This window comes from Mauremys reevesii, linkage group 12 (genome assembly GCF_016161935.1).
Source record: "Mauremys reevesii isolate NIE-2019 linkage group 12, ASM1616193v1, whole genome shotgun sequence".
Taxonomy (NCBI): Eukaryota; Metazoa; Chordata; order Testudines; family Geoemydidae; genus Mauremys; species Mauremys reevesii.
The window spans coordinates 32485758-32506561 of NC_052634.1; the positions used below are offsets into that span (position 1 = coordinate 32485758).

General features: G+C 54.5%; 5 non-coding genes and 1 pseudogene across 5 annotated transcripts; 2 read left to right on the forward strand and 4 right to left on the reverse strand.

Annotated features, from left to right (window-relative positions):
• LOC120375680 overlaps positions 1–20804 on the forward strand; it is a 1085709-nt pseudogene that overhangs the window by 687029 nt on the left and 377876 nt on the right.
• Positions 365–435, reverse strand: TRNAD-GUC. The gene has a single exon. It is a non-coding gene; the product is annotated as a tRNA-Asp (tRNA).
• On the reverse strand, positions 7444–7515 carry TRNAD-GUC. The gene has a single exon. It is a non-coding gene; the product is annotated as a tRNA-Asp (tRNA).
• TRNAD-GUC lies at positions 8677–8748 on the reverse strand. The gene has a single exon. It is a non-coding gene; the product is annotated as a tRNA-Asp (tRNA).
• TRNAS-AGA lies at positions 16900–16981 on the forward strand. The gene has a single exon. It is a non-coding gene; the product is annotated as a tRNA-Ser (tRNA).
• Positions 18802–18895, reverse strand: TRNAI-UAU. Its single transcript has 2 exons — positions 18858–18895; positions 18802–18837 (listed from the first exon to the last, which is right to left on the reverse strand). It is a non-coding gene; the product is annotated as a tRNA-Ile (tRNA).

Sequence of the window (20804 nt, forward strand, 5' to 3'; positions counted from 1 at the left end):
AGGTCTTTCTCAAGTCTCCCCATTACAGTCACAGGTCAAATGCTGAGCAAAGGAAAAAAGACAGGAAGCCAATCCCATGCCTGTCTTCCTCCACCCCTGGACCAAGTCCCTCCCCGTTTGACTGGGCCATTGTCCTCATGGCCCTGGCCAGCCTATTTCCCTTTGCCGCTCTGAAACGTGCCCCCACGTGCAGGCCCCGGGGGAGGCTTTGGCTAGGGCTAGCGTGTCCTTGCGAGGTAACTGTCTCTCTGGAGGTGAAAGTCATCAGTGCGGGGTGCGAAGGGAAGTGGCCGTCGAAAGAGAATGCAAGGCATATGGCGGGCAGGCCAGGGATTTCTTTGTCCCCCCTTCAAAAGGGGTCACCCTCCCCGTCGGGGAATCGAACCCCGTCTCCCGCGTGACAGGCGGGGATACTCACCACTATACTAACGAGGAAAGGGGCATGACGAGCGGCCCCAGCTCCCACAGACCAGCTATGGTCAGCGTACACCTACACCGGCGCATGGGCCCCAGCAGGCAACAACACCCCTGGCCCTCTTCTGCTTCCCAAAGGCTTTGGCCGCAGCAACAGCCCTGGCCCTCCTCACCTGCCCTTGCCCAGCAGGACGCCTTTTCGGGCCTACACAGCTCCTCACACAACACCCGCCTGGGACCTTGCCCTCCCCTACCAGCTCAGCAGCACCTTTTTTCCTCTCAAAACCTCCTCTTGCCACCCTCCCCCTTCCACACTTCACACTCACCTCATCACAAACTCACCCATGGCCCCTTTGGCTTCTCAAGCGACTCTGGAGGGACGCAGCTTCCCTGGCACGCAGATCCTTCCCTTCAACGCGCACTGGACGGACATTCGAAACACAGCCCTTTCCAGGAGGTAATGCGCTGCTTTTGGACCCTGGCGCCCAGCAAGAAGTCCTGGGACTCTTTTTCTGACCGATGGACCCCACTGACTTGCCTTTACCAAGCAGAAACTGAGGACCGGCTGATGGCTCTCTTTGCAAACGGACGCCATCAGACTGAGCCACGAGGCGTGCTGCAGGATAGCCCTTCCCACCAAAAAGCAATGCTGTGACCCGGATTCGAACCGAGGTTGCTGTGGACACGGTGCAGAGTACTAACCACTATACGATCACGGCCAGGTGCTGGGGGCGCAGGCAGCAGCCCAGCGGAAAATGCTCAGCTCTGCGCTCTCGGGGCGGCCACCTACCTCGCCGGCGGCCACAGGTCTTTCTCAAGTCTCCCCATTACAGTCACAGGTCAAATGCTGAGCAAAGGAAAAAAGACAGGAAGCCAATCCCATGCCTGTCCCTTTTTCTGTCTTCTTCCACCTCTGGACCAAGTCCCTCCCCGTTTGTCTGGGTCATTGTCCTCATGGCCCTGGCCAGCCTATTTCCCTTTGCCGCTCTGAAACGTGCCCCCACGTGCAGGCCCCGGGGGAGGCTTTGGCTAGGGCGAGCGTGTCCTTGCGAGGTAACTGTCTCTCTGGAGGTGAAAGTCATCAGTGCGGGGTGCGAAGGGAAGTGGCCGTCGAAGGAGAATGCAAGGCGTGTGGTGGGCAGGCCAGGGATTTCTTTGTCCCCCCTTCAAAAGGGGTCACCCTCCCCGTCAGGGAATTGAAGCCCGGTCTCCCGCTTGACAGGCGGGGATACTCACCACTATACTAATTGTTAAATCCTTGGGGCAGCCGGCGTAGGAAGCAATCACTTGAAGCCAGAGAGCAGGCAGCTAACCAAAACCTCCATTTTATTTACAGACACAGAGAGCTCACTCAGCCGGTCGAAACAGGTTGAGCAAACCCATAATAATCTAACTCAGTTGCCATAGCAACAAAAAACATGACAACCAAATACACAACATATTCCTCCCCCCCTAATAAGAACATCCCCTAAATAAAACACACACTAGACTAGGGAAGGAGGGTAGACTGCCTCCATTCCCGGCTAAACCCTGGGGATTATTTTGCCCCATAACCGTGGGTTCGCCCTAGCTAAAGATCCAGCCGATGAGGAGGCCTTCTGTCTCTAGGTGGATTAAGGCGAACTTCTGGTGTTATTGCACCCGAAAGCACTAGGGGCTCAGGGTCCGCAGCACTAACAGGTGAGGAGGTGGTATCAGCTCGTGCTGGGCAAAGGGGTATCTCAGCCGCCGGCAGTAATGGAGGAGAACAGTCAGAAACAGGTGACTCGTGATTCGGTCCCTCACCAGAAGAGGTGAAGTCAGACCCCTCACCTGCAGATGGGTCCTGAGGACTGGCATGACCTGGCAACAGCTGATCTACATGTCGCCGCCAGGTAAGATTCTCTGCAGTCCGGACTGTGTAGGAAACAGGTCCTGTTTGAGTGATGATTGTGGCCGGAACCCATTTAGCTCTGGAAGTATAATTCTGAGCCAAAACTGGCTGTCCTGGGCTAAAGGTTCGGTCTTTTGCTCTGGGTGCCCGTCTGATGACTTGATATTGCTGCTGATGTTGCACAATTTGTCGGGGTTCAGAAGGTTTCAGCAGATCAAAGCAAGTGCGCAGCTGTCGTCCCATCATTAGAACGGCCGGAGATGCGTGGGTCGTAGCATGAGGTGTGTTTCTGTAGGAAAGTAAAAAGGTATCCAGACGCTTTTGAATGGAGTGTTGTCCCCTTGCTGATTTCAAAGCGTTTTTCATTGTCTGCACAAATCTTTCAGCTAATCCGTTGGTGGACGGATGATATGGTGCTGACGTGATGTGGTGTATCCCATTTGCCTTCATAAAATTTTGAAACTCCTGAGAAACGAACTGCGGTCCGTTGTCGCTCACAAGTTGTTCTGGCAGACCAAAACGACTAAAGAGTCCTCGTAGTTTTTGGATAGTACTCTCTGCCGAAGTGGACTGCATTATAGAGACTTCTGGCCATTTAGAATGGGCATCTATTGCCACCAAGAACATGCTTCCTTCAAGGGGGCCAGCAAAGTCAACGTGAATACGTTGCCACGGGTTTTCAGGCCAGTCCCATGGGTGTAGGGGTGCCCACTGGGGTGCATTCCTCACACCCTGACATGACATACAAGCTTTTGCCTTCTCTTCAATAGCGCTGTCCAGTCCAGGCCACCAAAAATAGCTTTGTGCAATTTCCTTCATGCGCACTATTCCACAGTGACCGGAATGTAACTGTTCTAACATCTGTGATCTCAGTGGTGGTGGAATAATGACACGTCTCCCCCACAACAAACAACCAGATTGGACCGATAACTCCGTCCGCTTGGACATGTAGGGAACAAGGTCAGATGAGACCGGAGAGGTTTGTCGAGATTTTCCATGCATCACCAGGTCCATAACGTGGGACAATACTGGGTCAACGCGAGTTGCCTTCTTTATCTGAGTAGCAGTGATGGATGTATTCTCTACCTGTTCAAAGTAGAAGATTTCCTTTTGGGCACTATCTTGGTGTTTGACCGGCAAAGGCAACCTTGAGAGGCCATCTGCATTGCCGTGCAGAGTGGATTTCCGATATTTGATTTCATATGTGTGTGCTGAAAGTAACAATGCCCAACGTTGCATACGACTAGCAGCTAATGGGGGAATGCCTGTGTAGGGTCCAAAAATTGATGTCAGAGGTCGATGGTCTGTGAGAAGAGTAAATTTTCGCCCAAACAGGTACTGATGAAACTTCCGAATTCCATAAACTATTCCTAATGCCTCACGTTCGATTTGGGCGTAGTTAGTTTCTGCTTTCCTTAGAGTGCGTGAAGCAAAAGCAATAGGTCTCTCTTCTCCTGAAGGCATAATATGTGACACGACTGCTCCCACTCCATAAGGGGAGGCATCGCAGGCCAATTGCAGTGGTAAGGATGGATCAAAGTGCGTTAGAACTTCAGAATTTAGCAGTGCATCCTTAGCTTTGTTAAACGCAACATCACAGGCTTCAGTCCACTTCCAGGCCTTGTTCTGCCCAAGGAGCTCATGAAGTGGTTTTAGCAGTGTGGCTAACTGTGAGATGAACTTTCCATAATAGTTCAGGAGTCCTAGAAACGAGCGCAGCTGGCTTACATTTCGAGGTGGGGGAGCCTCCACAATAGCTTTAACTTTTGCAGGGGCCTTATGAAGACCTGCAGAATCAATGATGTGTCCCAAATATTCAACAGAGGGCTTGAAGAATTCACACTTGTCTTTGCGAACTCGTAGGCCATACTCTTCCAGTCTTTGTAGGGTAGCCTCTAAATTCTTTAAGTGATCCTCTTCATTTCTTCCAGTGACCAGGATATCATCCAGATAGCACTGAACTCCTGACAAGCCACACAAGATCTGGTCCATAGCCCTCTGGAACAGGGCGGGAGCAGATGTTATTCCAAAGGGTAGGCGACAGTATCGATAAAGCCCCTTATGAGTCACAATAGTCAACAGCTCTTGGGACTTTTCTTCGACGTGCATCTGTAAATATGCTTGACTCAGATCAATCTTACTGAACTTTTGTCCCCCAGCCAGGCCTGCGAAGAGGTCATCGATGCGGGGAAGCGGGTATTGCTCTGCACACAACACTGGGTTGACAGTGACTTTAAAATCACCGCAAATCCGGAGAGAGCCATCTTTCTTCACGATTGGAACGATAGGAGTGGCCCATGAGCTATGGGTAACTGGTATTAGGACTCCATTGGTGACCAGGCGCTCCAAGTCTGCTTCAACTTTTGGCCTGATGGCATATGGCACAGTTCGGGCTTTCAGATATTATGGTGGACTGTCAGGTTTAATGTTCAATGTCACAGTGATTCCCTTCATACTTCCCAAATCATCTCCAAAAACAGCAGCATGTTTCCTTAGAATATTGGTTAGACTGGTTTCTTCTTTAGTCATCCGGTGCACTTCTGCCCAGTTCAGTTGAATCTTCCCAAGCCAAGACCTACCCATTAAGGCTGGGTAGTCACCTCTCACCACAAACAGTGGCAATTTAGCTGCCTGTCCATTGAGCTCCACCTTAACATCAATAGTGCCCAACATGGGCACAGCTTCACCTGTATACGTCTTCAGAACAGTTTTTGTTGCCTTAAGCGGAAGATGCTGTAGCTTTTCCTTATACACAGTCTCAGGAACCAGCGAGACAGCTGCACCGGTGTCTAGTTCCATGCATATAGGTTTGCCCTCCAATAAAGGGGTTACCCAGTATTCATGTGAGCCCGCTGCCAAAGACAAAACATGCAGTGGCACTTCCTCTTGTGAGGAGGTGTCACCTTGATCATCCTGGGTCTGCTCTAGGGTATGCAAGGTTCCTCTTTGTGTCGGCCAGACCACAGGCCTCTTTTTCTTTTGTTTACAGGCATACTCAATGTGTCCCTTTTTGCCACAGTGTCGACACACCAGGTCCTTACACCAGCATTCTGATGCCTGGTGACCCAGCTTACCACAGCAGTAACATTCTTGACTCTGCACCGTTTTGTGGGTCAGTTCTTGTGACACTTTTTGCACCCTAGGGGATGCACCGATGTATTGTGCCTCCCTTGTAGCCAGTTCCATGGAGACAGCAATATCAACAGCCTTCTGTAATGTAAGCTGAGCCTCTGTCAGTAGGCGCTTCCGTATAGCTTCACTGCAGAGGCCACACACTAACCTGTCACGCAGGGCATCATTTAACATCTCTTTAAATTCACAGTGTTCTGCTAGCTTTTTTAAAATGGCTACAAATTGTACAACTGTTTCATCTTCCTTTTGGTCTCTTTTGTGGAACCTATATCTTTCAGCAATTACCAGTGGTTTTGGGGAGAAATGAGACCCCAGGCTTTCCACAATGTCACTGTAAGATTTAGTCTCAGGCTTAACAGGGTGCAGTAAGCTGCGTAGCAGAGAGTAGGTTTTAGCCCCTACAACAGTTAAGAATATTGGCACCTTCTTCGCTTCTGTAATGTCATTTGCAATACCAAAAGCTCAAAACGCTCAGTATACACATGCCACTGCTCTGTATTCTCATCAAAAGGCTCCAGGGCCTGGTCAGAGTAGCCATGATTTTTAGTTTCACTTTCACAGTCAGTGCAAACAAGCAGCTTTTTTTGTTTGTTTGTTCTTTACCTTGACTTCTACTTCCTTCTGTTACTGGAGCAGCACCAGGATCCCATCCTCGTCGCCAGTGTTAAATCCTTGGGGCAGCCGGCGTAGGAAGCAATCACTTGAAGCCAGAGAGCAAGCAGCTAACCAAAACCTCCATTTTATTTACAGACACAGAGAGCTCACTCAGCCGGTCGAAACCGGTTGAGCAAACCCATAATAATCTAACTCAGTTGCCATAGCAACAAAAAACATGACAACCAAATACACAACACTAATGAGGAAAGGGGCACAGTGAGTGGCCCCAGCTCCCACAGACTAGCTATGGTCAGCGTACACCTACACCGTCGCATGGGCCCCAGCAGGCAACAACACCCCTGGCCCTCTTCTGCTTCCCAAAGGCTTTGGCCGCAGCAACAGCCCTGGCCCTCCTCACCTGCCCTTGCCCAGCAGGACGCCTTTTCGGGCCTACACAGCTCCTCACACAACACCCGCCTGGGACCTTGCCTTCCCCTACCAGCTCAGCAGCACCTTTTTTCCTCTCAAAACCTCCTCTTGCCACCCTCCCCCTTCCACACTTCACACTCACCTCATCACAAACTCACCCACGACCCCTTTGGCTTCTCAAGCGCCTCTGGAGGGACGCAGCTTCCCTGGCACGCAGATCCTTCCCTTCAACGCGCACTGGATGGACATTCGAAACACAGCCCTTTCCAGGAGGGAATGCGCTGCTTTTGGACCCTGGCGCCCAGCAAGAAGTCCTGGTACTCTTTTTCTGACCGATGGACCCCACTGACTTGCCTTTACCAAGCAGAAACTGAGGACCAGCTGATGGCTCTCTTTGCAAACCGACGCCATCAGACTGAGCCACGAGGCGTGCTGCAGGATAGCCCCTCCCCACCAAAAAGCAATGCCGTGACCCGGATTCGAACCGAGGTTGCTGCGGCCACGGCGCAGAGTACTAACCACTATACGATCACGGCCAGGTGCTGGGGGCGCAGGCAGCAGCACAGCGGAAAATGCTCAGCTCTGCGCTCTCGGTGCGGCCACCTATCTCGCCGGCGGCCACAGGTCTTTCTCAAGTCTCCCCATTACAGTCACAGGTCAAATGCTGAGCAAAGGAAAAAAGACAGGAAGCCAATCCCATGCCTGTCCCTTTTTCTGTCTTCCTCCACCCCTGGACCAAGTGCCTCCCCGTTTGTCTGGGCCATTGTCCTCATGGCCCTGGCCAGCCTATTTCCCTTTGCCGCTCTGAAACTTGCCCCCACGTGCAGGCCCCGGGGGAGGCTTTGGTTAGGGCGAGCGTGTCCTTGCGAGGTAACTGTCTCTCTGGAGGTGAAAGTCATCAGTGCGGGGTGCGAAGGGAAATGGCCGTCGAAGGAGAATGCAAGGCATGTGGCGGGCAGGCCAGGGATTTCTTTGTCCCCCCTTCAAAAGGGGTCACTCTCCCCATCAGGGAATCGAACCCCGGTCTCCCGCGTGACAGGCGGGGATACTCACCACTATACTAACGAGGAAAGGGGCACGGTGAGTGGCCCCAGCTCCCACAGACCAGCTATGGTCAGCGTACACTTACACCGGCGCATGGGCCCCAGCAGGCAACAACACCCCTGGCCCTCTTCTGCTTCCCAAAGGCTTTGGCCGCAGCAACAGCCCTGGCCCTCCTCACCTGCCCTTGCCCAGCAGGACGCCTTTTCGGGCCTACACAGCTCCTCACACAACACCCGCCTGGGACCTTGCCCTCCCCTACCAGCTCAGCAGAACCTTTTTTCCTCTCAAAACCTCCTCTTGCCACCCTCCCCCTTCCACACTTCACACTCACCTCATCACAAACTCACCCACGGCCCCTTTGGCTTCTCAAGCGCCTCTGGAGGGACGCAGCTTCCCTGGCACACAGATCCTTCCCTTCAACGCGCACTGGACGGACATTCGAAACACAGCCCTTTCCAGGAGGGAATGCACTGCTTTTGGACCCTGGCACCCAGCAAGAAGTCCTGGTACTGTTTTTCTGACCGATGGACCCCACTGAGTTGCCTTTACCAAGCAGAAACTGAGGACCGGCTGATGGCTCTCTTTGCAAACGGACGCCATCAGACTGAGCCACGAGGCGTGCTGCAGGATAGCCCCTCCCCACCAAAAAGCAATGCCGTGACCCGGATTCGAACCGAGGTTGCTGCGGCCACGGCGCAGAGTACTAACCACTATACGATCACGGCCAGGTGCTGGGGGTGCCGGCAGCAGCCCAGTGGAAAATGCTCAGATCTGCGCTCTCGGGGCGGCCACCTACCTCGCCAGCGGCCACAGGTCTTTCTCAAGTCTCCCCATTACAGTCACAGGTCAAATGCTGAGCAAAGGAAAAAAGACAGGAAGCCAATCCCATGCCTGTCCCTTTTTCTGTCTTCCTCCACCCCTGGACCAAGTCCCTCCCCGTTTGTCTGGGTCATTGTCCTCATGGCCCTGGCCAGCCTATTTCCCTTTGCCGCTCTGAAACGTGCCCCCACGTGCAGGCCCCGGGGGAGGCTTTGGCTAGGGCGAGCGTGTCCTTGCGAGGTAACTGTCTCTCTGGAGGTGAAAGTCATCAGTGCGGGGTGCGAAGGGAAGTGGCCGTCCAAGGAGAATGGAAGGCATGTGGCGGGCAGGCCAGGGATTTCTTTGTCCCCCCTTCAAAAGGGGTCACCCTCCCCGTCGGGGAATCGAACCCCGGTCTCCCGCGTGACAGGCGGTGATATTCACCACTATACTAACGAGGAAAGGGGCACGGTGAGTGGCCCCAGCTCCCACAGACCAGCTATGGTCAGCGTACACCTACACCGGCGCATGGGCCCCAGCAGGCAACAACACCCCTGGCCCTCTTCTGCTTCCCAAAGGCTTTGGCCACAGCAACAGCCCTGGCCCTCCTCACCTGCCCTTGCCCAGCAGGACGCCTTTCCGGGCCCACACAGCTCCTCACACAACACCCGCCTGGGACCTTGCCCTCCCCTACCAGCTCAGCAGCACCTTTTTTCCTCTCAAAACCTCCTCTTGCCACCCTCCCCCTTCCACACTTCACACTCACCTCATCACAAACTCACCCACGGCCCCTCTGGCTTCTCAAGCGCCTCTGGAGGGACGCAGCTTCCCTGGCACGCAGATCCGGCTGATGGCTCCCAAATGTGCAAGTCCGTCCCCGCAGAGCTGCCCCATAGGGTGACATCGAAGCAACTGTGGAAAACAGGACGGGGGTGCGGGGCAATAGGCTCCTATATAAGAAAAAGTCCTCCCAGACCGGTCTGTCCCTTTAAACATGGGACATCTGGTCACCCTGGAGCAGCCCCGCACTCCTGCTCCCCGGTTGGTGCGTTTGTAAGCCGGGGGCTGAAGCCGACGTGAGAAAGGGAAGGGAGCCAGCTCGGTGCTCTCCGGCGCCACCTGCTGGGAGCAGAGGGAAATGACTGAGCGACGTCCTGGCTAATTTAAATATCACCTGGTTCTCTCCTGGGTGGCTCCACTGGAGAGCTGGGGCGTGGCCTGAGTGTGGCAGCACCTTATTTGCATATTAAAAGCAGCTGTTTGGGGCCATTGGGGTAAAATATGAGTAAGTTTTGGGGTTGGTCCCCACATGTTTAGTGCAGGCTGTGGGGAGCCGGGCTGAGCAGAGCCTGCCCCGACGGGGTGTGTGGTCACCCTGAGCTGGGAGCGTGTGGCCAGACATGGGGAGGGGGCGGCGGGGGGCGTCATCGCTCTTTCTTTTTTGGTGCCTGGGTGGGGCTCTTGTTATCTAATGAAGAGCAGTGGTGGGGGAGGGTAATTGAGACTCTGCTTTGGGGGTTGCTGGGGGGCGAGTGACACGAGCCACCCGGCGCTGGCTGCTGCTGTGGGGCATAGGACAGGTGGAGGGGCGGGGCTGTCTAGGTGCTTGAGATGAGGGGCGGTTCCTGGTTGGCTGGTGCTGGCCTGCCTAGTGTTTTTTGACAGCTGATCTCCCATTGGCCCTCGCGCGGGGCGGGTCTCTGAAAGCTGGTCTCCCATTGGGCCCTCCCCACCTGACGGTTCTGACAGGCTCATCTCCCATTGGTGACGTTGTCTGACAGCGATGCGGGGCGGAGCCGCCGGGGCCTTGTGCGCTCAGAGCTCAGCGCCGCCCGCGAGAAGCGGCGCGAGGCCGCGCGGGGCGGGTCCCGCTGCCGGGCGGAGGGACCGAGACCGCAGCCGCGGCGCCGCCTCCCGCCTGGCGCGAAGCCGCAGCGCCGGGGGGGGTCACAGGGCGCGAGGCGCTTCCGCGCGCGGCTGTTTCCTGCCGGTCGCGGGGTGACGGGTCCTGCCCGGGGCGGCCGCGGGGTCCCGATGGCAGCGGGGGGCTCTGGCGTCCGCCCGCCCGCGGCGGCTGGGAGCTGCGGGGCCCCTGCACTGGCCGGGGCTGCGGCTCCTCCTCACCCCCCCCCCGGTGACTGGGAGCTCCGGGCTCCGCCTGCGGTGTCTGAGCGCCGGGGGCTCCTCTCCTGCCCGGGGCGGCCGGGAGCTCCCGGGGCTGCGGCTCCTCCTCACCCCCCCCCCGTGACTGGGAGCTCCGGGCTCTGCCTGCGGTGTCTGAGCGCCGGGGGCTCCTCTCCTGCCCGGGGCGGCCGGGAGCTCCCGGGGCTGCGGCGCTGCAGGGTCTGTGAGCAATGACGTGGGGCTGCGGGGCCCTCCCGCCATCAAGGCCTGTTGGGAAATCCTGGGTCCCTCCGCAGCGGCTGGGTGCTCTGGGGTCCGCTCGTAGGAGCTGCAGGGTCCATACGCAGTGGGGTGGGGCTGTGGGGGCTCCCCGGCCACCCATGGCTGCTGGGAGCTCCAGGGTCTGCCTGTGGGAGCTGTGGGGAGATGAGGGGTTTGGGGTGGAGGAGGGGGCTCCAGGCTGCAGGGTGGGGCCGAGGGATTCGCAGTGCAGGAGGGGGCTGTGGGTTGAGACAGGGGGTCGGGGTCCAGGACGGGGTGATGGCTCTGGGGTGGGGGCAGGGATGAGGGGTTCCAGGTGTGGGAGGAAGCTCTGGGCTGGGGCAGGGGGGTGAGGGCTCTGGGGTGCAAGGGGGGCTCTGGGTTTGGGGGGGTTCAGGGCTGGGGCGGGGGGTTGAGGTGCAGACTTACCTCGGGCGGCTCCTGGTCAGCGGTGCAGCAGGGGGGACCTACTGGCCACTTCCAGGGCGCAGCGCGGTGCCCTAGGACACGTAGGGACCAGCCTGCCTGAGCCCCGCAGCACCGCTGACCGGACTTATAACCTGGTCATCCCACTGGGAGCTCCAGGGTCCCCCTGTCACATGTGGTACCTGGGAGCTCTGGGATCCCCCCACAACAGCTGGGAGCTCTGGGGGCATCCCGCTGCTCACAGTAGCTGGGAGCTGTGGGGTCCATCCGTGGTGGCATGGGCCTGTGGGAGCCCCTTCCGCTGCTGGTGGCTGATAGCTCTGGGGCCCCCACCAGCCAACAGCTCCAGTCTTGCTGCCCCAGGGCTGAGGTGGAAAATGTCACTGAGATCTCTGACACTCACAAATTCTGTGACCCCCCCTTTATATGATCTTAGCCTTAATAGTTGTTGACTGTCTCTCTCAATCTAGTGGTCTGCTCTAGCGCGGGTGGGACAGGGAAGACAGAAGCTCACCCCCCAGCACAGGTTTGGGCAGCAATGGCTCTTGGGCTATTTGCTGTGCATGCAGAGGACTTGTCCAGGCCGGTGGAGCAGCTCAGCCAGATGAGGAGCTGGAACAAGGAGACCGGAGCAGCCTGGACATCCCACTTTTTCTCCACAGCCACTGCCTGTCAGCAGGATTCCTCCTTCTCCTCAGTGAGACCAAATCTAAGCACCTAGACAGCTGGTCTGTCCGCTGCACCCCAATCCCTCATGCCAGAGCCTCCCTGCCAAAGTCCTGTACCTGGCTCCAGAGAATTAAGTCTCACGTGTCACTGGGAACTTCATTTCTTGTGCCCACAGAGTCTCGGCCCCACTCAGTAGAGGACCTGAGAAACACAGTGTCTGCCTTTTCCAAATCAGTGCTTGGAAAGGTTTTGTTCCTGTGACCGCGTGTCCTAATGGATAAGCCGTCTGACTTTGGATCAGGAGATTGAGGGTTCGAGTCCCGTTGTGCTTGTGCAATTTTACCTTTGTGCTGTAAGTCCTGCTCCCTTCAGGGCTGGAACCTCTTCTTGGCCGCTCAGGCCAATGCTCTGGCTTCAGCTAGAGCCCCGGGAAGGAGTTGGGGGTTGGGTTTCACAAAGGCTGGGGCATGAGCCCCAGGTGCTTCAGTCTCACCTTTGCCATTCCTGACTTGCCAAAGAAAATGGGCGGCTGCCCGGGCTAGCGTGTGGAGCAGTTTCCCTCTTCCAAGTGTGTGCCTGTCCCTGTGCTGGAGGGTACTTGCTACATAGCACCTTTGGAGCCTGGGTGTTTCTCTGCTTCTCGCCAGCTGGGTAAAATCTTCTGCCCCACTGCCAAAGTGAGCACCTTGAGTGGGAATGGTAAGAGGCCCCACCAGGGGGGCTGGCCCTGCTTTCCTACCATCTTCTGATGTTGGCCAAAAAGCATCAGCAGCCGCCCTGCATGCTGGTCTGTGGGTGGTTTTCAGTGGGTGTTCGGCATGCCAGGGAGCAGCCTGTCTGTGCGTCTCTGTGGCTGTCTGCAGGCCACGCATAGGCATGGTTCTCCCCTCCTCTTACCCTACCCTTGGTTGCTCTGTGGCTTTTAAGCCTTCCCTTGGAGCTGTCAGCACCAGCCGCCTCTGTCCTAGGTGCCCGGAGGAGGAGAGGTGCTGGGCTCCAGCCTGGGACTCTTCCTCTCTCCTGCCTTTCCCTGACTATGAAACCTGGCCCTGACACTCCTTTCTTCAAGCGCCATGTGGGCAAGAGGAAAAGTGTGGTAGAAAGCACAAGGGCCAAACTTGTGGGCATCAGAAATCCCAAACACCCAGTCAAACCATAGCCACTTCTAGACACCATTCCAACCAAAGACCTGGCTCCAGTGGGTATGAGTCACTCAGCACTAGGTAAACAACTCATTCTTATACAGCTGGAGATAGGAAAGCACTTAAGGTCCCACTGAGATTTGAACTCAGATTTCAGCCTGCCAACCCTTACACCAGCTTGTGCTAGTGTCTCTGAACATTGGTGACCCTATCATAGAATACCAGGGTTAGAAGGGACCTCAGCAGGTCATCTAGTCCAACCCCCTGCTCAAAGCAGGGCCAATCCTCAGACAGATTTTTATCCCAGATCCCTAAATGGCCCTCTCAAGGACTGAGCTCACAAATCTGGATTTAGCAAGTCAATACTCAAACCACTGAGCTAACCCTCCCTCACAGGCCCAGCTTGTGTAAGGGACTGTTGGCCCTTTACTAAAACTGAGTGTGGTTTTTTTGGTTGGCTAGTTCCCAGTCCCAATAGAAGGGGGAAGGGTCAATGGGAAATCAGGACCCTGAGACTGACAGGCCCTGGGGCAATGGTCACCAACTGCTAGGGAACAAGTGAGAATTTGTTAATGAGTAAAATTTCTGGTGAAAATTGACAAAGCTGTGGAGAGTTTGAAAAGTTCCAGTGAATTTACACATGAAGATACAAACAGAGAGACAAATAGAGAGAAAGAGAACATCACAGACTGCACAGGCCCACACAGACATAAACAACCAAACCCACACAGCACACAGAGCCATATACACATAAGGGAAAGCCACACAAAACATAGAAAGAACAAATCCACACGAAAAAATAGAGCAAAAGCCCACAACAAGAAAGCACAAAAACCACATACCAAAAGAATACTTAGCAAAAAACAATCTGCATGCAAAAGTCACACACACACACACACACACACACACAAAACTATATGGCATCCACAAAAATCACACAGGACCCACATGCACATCAACATGACAGACAACATACAGAAAGCCAGGCAGGGTTTGAGTCTCACAGCGAAGAGGGTGAGTACACAGGTGGTTTGGGGAGCAAAGACTGAGGGGGAGTCGGGGGCAGTGCTCTGGGCTCTGCTCGACCCCTCCTGACACAGGCGGCTGGTGGAGAGCAGAGCCTGGTAGATCTGTGGAATCTGCCCTGCTCTCTGTAAAGCAAGGGGACCTCGGTGTCTTCTGAGCTGCAACTGTATTTTCTGCAGGGCAAAATGATTGGCAGAAGCCATTTGCTTAAAGGAAACTTGTGCTGTAGGTGAGGTTTGAACTCACAACCTCAGCATGACTCCACTCAGCACTGCTCTGTAAGTATTGGGCACTAACCCATTGCACCCTTGGACCCTGTTTTCAGGAGCTTGTCTCTATGTTTCATGGATGGATTAGCGGAGTGGGGGGGTTGCATGAGCTAAAACAAATCCATATTAAAGGCTGCAGGATGGCAGCAGCAAAGGTGGGGAGCCTCCTTCCATGTGATAGAGCTGGTTCCCCCTTCCATTGCTGAGGGGAAGGTTGGTGCTTTCAGCCCACCTGGTGCTGGAACGTCCCATGGGTGAGATTAACGGGACTCTTGGGAAGGGAAGTCTTTTTTATTCCTGCCTAGCTCCATTGTCTCCTGTGGCCCTTTCAGCTCTCTGCTCCCCTGTTGGGGAGATGCAGAGACAAGCCCCCATCTGGGTGAGTCACCGAGAGGCTGTGTCCCATGGCGTGTGTGGGGGAGAGGGATAGGGGTGGGATGGGGCTCAAGGGGAGAAGGTTGTGTGTGACAGTGTGTGGGGGAGGGGGAGGATAGAAATAATGGAAAACACAGGGGCAGTGACAGTGAAGCCCCGTGTCTGAGTGTTATGACCCTGTGTGGTGCTGCCGTTCACCTTCCCCTCCTATGGGCTCAGCTTTCATTGAATCCAGCATTTTTTCACCTGTCATCACCACAGAGGTGTCCCACCTGCCTCAGCTACTGAGTGTCCCTCTGAGAGACGCCGAGGACTGGAACTGATTTCAGCTGCTGGACAGCTCTGCTAGGTCTTTATTCATTTGCACAGGAAAATGCTGAGCGTTTAAATTCATTTCAAACCCCTGCCCCCCTGCTGGGGATTGGGGTGCAGGAGGGGTGCAGGCTCTGGGGGGAGTTTCGGTGCAGAAGGGGTGAGAGGCTGGTCTCTGGGAGGGAGTTTGGGTGGGGGAGGGGTTCTGGGGTGCAGGCTCTGGGGGGAGTTTGGGTGCAGACGCGGTGGGAGGCTGGTCTCGGGGAGGGAGTTGGGGTGGGGGAGGGGTTCTGGGAGGCAGGCTCTGGGATGGAGTTTGCAGCGCCGTAACAAGGGCGAGGCGAGTGAGGCACTTGCCTCGGGTGCGCAAAGTGGAGGGGCGCAGCTCTACCCCAATCAGCGGCGCTTCGGCGGCAGCTCTACCGCTGCTGCTTCTTTGGCAGCAATTGGGTGGCAGATCCTTCCCTCTGACAGGGACTCAGGGACCTGCCGCCAAAGATCCTGGAGCTGGCCCTTGCCTCGGGCACAAAAATTCCTTGTTATGGCTCTGGGAGTTTGGGTGCTGGGTGCAGGCTCTGGGCTGGGGCAGGGGTGGAGGGAACAGGAGGAGGGGTGGGGGTGCAGGCTCTGGGAGGGAGATTGGGGGGTGGGGAAGGAGGGCGTGCAGACTCTGGGAGGGGCCGGCAGCCACTGGAGCGAGCAGGCAGATGTTGCTCAGCTCCGCTGCACTGCCGGGGCCCCTGGGGGGAAGCGCCTGGGGGTGGCAGGTGGGGCCAAGGGAGTGACCTGGTCCCAAAACTGCTGGAGCCCCACGGGCGAGACCTGGGGACCAGGACTGCCAGCCAGGCAAACACCTTTAAGAGGAGGCGTCCCTCTCCCTGTCAAAAACTGATCTTCCTCCTTCAGTTCAGTGACAGCCTGAATTGTTCCTTATCCCGGCAGAGCCGGAGGACTGAAAGCAGCAACATCAAACCCCTGTGTAGCTCGCAGGAATGGACATAAACACTCCCTGGTATCTGAGGAGATGTTCAGCTTTGCCCTTGGTCAACTACAAGGCTAAAGGGAAAGGAGGTGGCGCCAGGTATAAAGAGTGAAACATGACACATCATAGTTATGCCCATGGTGGCTGCAAAATCTTTTTATGTACTTCTTCTTATCAGCAGTGTATTGTTTTCTTTGGAGCCTAGGCCTTGACCAAGAAATTTGTACTTTGCTAAAATAATCGACTGCCCCTGGTGAAGACAATGGACTTGACACCCACTGGGGTGTCCCTACACAGGTACAAGTACTAACAACAGTGGCTGCCTTTTAGCCATAGATTTTAATCAGGGCAATAAATTGAAACAAACCCCTGTTAAATCATTTCTCAGCCCGAGTCCTTCACCCACATTCCCTAGAGCATTGGGCCACCATGTGGACGTTTCATTTCTGACCTCAGTTTCACACAGAGACACAATTTCCTTTGCACAGATCCATAAACAGCAAAACCTCCCTGTGTCTCTGGTCTGAGGCAGGGCATTCGATGCCAGTGAACCCTTCTCTCCTGCAATGGCAATGGTCAGACAGAGGGGACGTGGCACCTGCATCCCTGCCAGGGCGATATTGGCTCCGCTCTTTCTTTCTGCTGCTGTTGTTAGTCCATGAAACATCAAGGGTGGAATGCAAGGCTGAGTTCATGCACCAGCCCCCTGAAAAATTTCAGTGCCCCAGAGAAATCCTGCCCCCCTGCTATTGGAACGCTGTGCTGGAGATTTGACTAGGAAAGGGACTGTCTGAATTGTCAGAGTGGGGAATGAACAACAATCTACAGCAATGTCATTAACACAAACTCACTCCCATCATGCTCCAGCCGGAAGGGAAATGGGCAGGAATTCTCGCTGTTCAGCCCAGGACATACTTAAACTGATGCGCAGCCGTGAGTGTGCTGGGAAGCTGGTCTGGGAAAACAATTTAAAGTGACAATTCAGTGAGAACAAAATCATCATGCAGCAAAATGGTTGCATGTTAAGTAGTTGTGGCTGAGTGGTTAAGGCGCTGGGCTAGAAATCCATTGGGGTCTCCCTGCGCAGGTTCGAATCCTGCCAACTACGCAAGCACTGCGCTGCTGTTGTTATTATTGTAGTCTTAGTGCCTGAGCATCCACAGTGCGAACTGGAGATAAATCTAGTTTCACTGTTTACACTTAAAATGCTGCTGTGGCACTGCTATAGCACTTTGGAGTAGACAGTGACTGGAGGGATTTTCCCATCAATGTAATAGCTGCATGGACAGAACAATTCTTCTTTTTCTTTAGCACTATCTAACCTGGGCTTAGGTCACCTTAATTATATGGGTTTGTGGGGGGGTCACACCCTGGGAGACATCGCTTTGCCAGTTCAGTGCCCAGTGTACACCAGCCCTTAGATCCCTCTGGGTATTTCAATGCAGGCACTGACCTGTGAGAGGAAAACATCAGCTCACAAACACAGAGACTGAATTTCCCACATTTAATCTCGCTGCACTTTCCAGAAAGTCACAAAATTCAATTCATTCTTGCTAGGACAGAGAACAAATAAGTGATACTAAGTTTTTGGCTTGATTAAATAAAATTAAGTGTTTAATTAATATAGTAAAAATCTGTACTGATTCCTCTAACTAACACCATAGCGTGAAATAGGAACAGAGACAAATCTTGGCAGTGACGACTAATTTCACAAATGATCTTCCCATTAGTAATTTCCACACTGCCCCTATTGGAGGTCTGGGCATCTCCAGTGTCATTGCTCTGCATTCACCTTCCCCTAGAATTGTTCTCGGACATTCGACTTCCTCTGCAGCATGGGGCTCGGGTCACTTGCTGGAGGATTCCCTGCACCTTGAGGTCTTTAAGCCACAATTTGAGGACTTCAATAACTCAGACATAGGTTAGGGGTTTATTACAGGAGTGGTTGAGTGAGATTCTGTGGCCTGCATTGTGCAGGAGGTCAGACTAGATGATCATAATGGTCCCTTCTGACCTTAAGTCTATGAATCTATGAATCTAGTCCCAAATTTGGAAAACTGTGCAGTTCAGAATGTGAATAGTGACCCCGTCTCCTTCCTGCACCTGCTCTACATTGCTCCACAGCAGCTTCTCCCCCTGCAGAGTCACCCCAGCACTGCAGTGCAGCCCCCAGGGTTCAGCAGGGGCCCCTGGCAAGGACAGTGGGTGCAGTTAACAGCCCAGTGTGCCTGGCCCTGAGGCAGCTGTAAAAAAGCAACCCCCCGCCAGAAGTACAGAGACTGAATTCCTTAACTTTAACATCATGACCCCCTGTACAAAGCCACACGTGTCAATTGTATTTTCACAGGGAGATGCAAAAATCAAGTGACCAATTTTTAAGTTGAGTAAATAAAGTTGAGGAGATAGTTATTAACCTCCCAAAAATATACTAAAGATCCCTCAACATAACACCTGAAGGTGAAATATGAACAGAGACAAACCTTGTCAGCAAAGGCTCATTTTCCAAACAATCCTCAAAATGTTACTAATTCCCACCCCTCCTCCACAGGAGCTCTGTGCAGTGTCACTGTTCTGCAGGCAGCTTCCCATTCAATGCTGTTGTGGGACATTCCCAGGCCTGGAAATGTACCAAGGACAGAATTTGAAGAGCAAACCTGGCTCCCCGCACCAGGCGGGATTTGAGTGTTTTGTCCCTGTCACTTAGTCTGTGTCAATAGTACAGACGCCAGGGGCAGGACTCCAGGCTCTGCTTGAGGGATCCTGGCACAGGGGCTGGGGGGGAGAAAGGATGGTAGATTCTGACCTGGAGAGGAGGTAATAAGTGAAGGGGGCATTTTTATTAGCCCCCTCCTCAGGGTCCCCAGGGCTTGAATTCTACATTCCACAGGCCAAATGAGGGGGTGACACTACTTGGTTAACGAAAACCAGTGCTCCAGGTGAGGTTTGAACTCACAACCTCAGCATAGCTCCTCTCAGCACTGCCCTATAAGTACTGTGCGCTAACCAATTGCGCCACTGGAGCACCTGTTAATTAGGATTCTCTGAGACTCCTAGGTTGATACAGGCGACGGGTGACCCCAAAACATTCTCAGTGGGGCTGAGAGCAGGTAGCGACAAGTGTTGTACTCGGTGGGGTGGATTCTTCTTAAGGGTTCCAGGCACCATTTGACCCTTTTGTTCTTCCCTGTGTAATAACAGAGCTGGTTAAGACTCAATGGAGAGTCTTGCTGCAGACCAACAGGTCTGAAATCACTGATAACCAGCTCTAAGCATTAGTCCTGCTTTGGGACAGCGTCTCTCATGCAAGAAACTGCCCAGTCTGCGCTAGCAGTGAGGCTCCCTCACTAACAGCTGAAATCAGGGAGAGCTGTGTGAAGTGCAGGGCCCCAAGGGGGGCCTGAACAGGGGGGAACAACACCCCAGGTGCCCAGAGGAGGAGAGGTGTGTTGGGCTCCAGCCTGGGACTCTGCCTCCCTCCTGCCTTTCCCTGACTATGAAGCCTGGCCCTGGCCCTCCTTCCTTTAAATGCCATATGGGCAAGAGGAAGAGTGTGGCAGCTGCAGGGACCAAAGTTGTGGGCATCAGGTGAAGCAGCAAGAAACAACCATCCTGTCAACCCGCAGGACTCTATAGCCAGACTGTTAAGTTCTGGGACCCCCAACCGATAGCCACCCATTGAACCAGCCAGACCAGAGACCTATCTCCAGTGGGCATCAGTCACCCAGCAGAAGAGAAAAACCTCACTCTAGTTGACCCTGAAAGAAGGTAGCCAAACACATTGAGCTCCAGTGCTATATAGCAAAGCAATGTATCGCCACAAGGTCCCACTGAGATTTGAACTCAGATTCCAGGATTCAGAGGCCTGAGTGCTGCCCATTACACCATGGGACCTGCTGCTGTTTCATTTTCTAGACCCCTGTGACTCTTGGCTGGTTTGCACTCTGCACTTATTGCTTCCCACCATCAGCTTCCTCTCGCGGGTCTCTCTCTCCTCCTCCAGTGACTGTGGGCCTGCACTACCGGATCCGTGGGTCCTGCCCTGAGTCCCTGCATCCCCCTGCTTTGTCTCCGTTCCATGCAGGCTGCAAAAATGTCAGGGGAGGCCACCCCTCCCTTCACTCGATGCTCCTGCTCATATCGGCCAGCTGCAGCCTCATCACCTGGAACTCAGGCAGCTGTCACTTGATCCGATCGTACAGTCACACGCTGACCGGCTCCCCTGCCTGGATGCTCTTGTGGAAATCCCACAGGCGACACTGCAGGACTTTACACTGTTGGTTTCTTTAATGTTGTGGTGTTTCCCCAGCCGCCGGAACAAAGCCGCCAACTCCTCCCTCACCGACTCCCACCAATCCCCCTGGTTGCCACAGAACCCTCTGATGCTTTCCCGTTCTGCCAACACCGCCAGGCCTCGCCCCCCTGCTCCTTTATCTTGCATGCTCTGGATGTTCAGCTTCCAATATCCTCTGCCCTGGGTCAGGGAATTGCCCACATTGAGCACACGGTGAGAGCTGCGTGATCCGAACTGTCCATTGGCACCACCCTGCACTGGGCTGTCGACGTGCTCTCCTTCACGTAAATACGGTCAATGCGACTCCTGGCCTGTCCCCGCAGAAAGGTGTATCCCCTCTGCGGCTGGTGTGAGCTCGGGTCAGAGGAATAGGAGGCTACCACCCACCCTCCACTGGTTCCACTGTGGAGAAACACGTCCTCTAAGCCAACCTCACTACAGACCTGTGCCGGGTAGTGCTCATCATAGAAGAGTTTCCTCTGACGGTTGGGAAAACAGGACCAGCAGACCTCAGGCTGGTGCAACAATTGAAATCCCCCCCGACACCAAACACCGTGCGGTCTAGAAGAAGGGAGCCAGTTCCTTCATAGAACTTTCCTTTTACACCTTAACTGGGGACCACTAATATAGCCGTAACCAG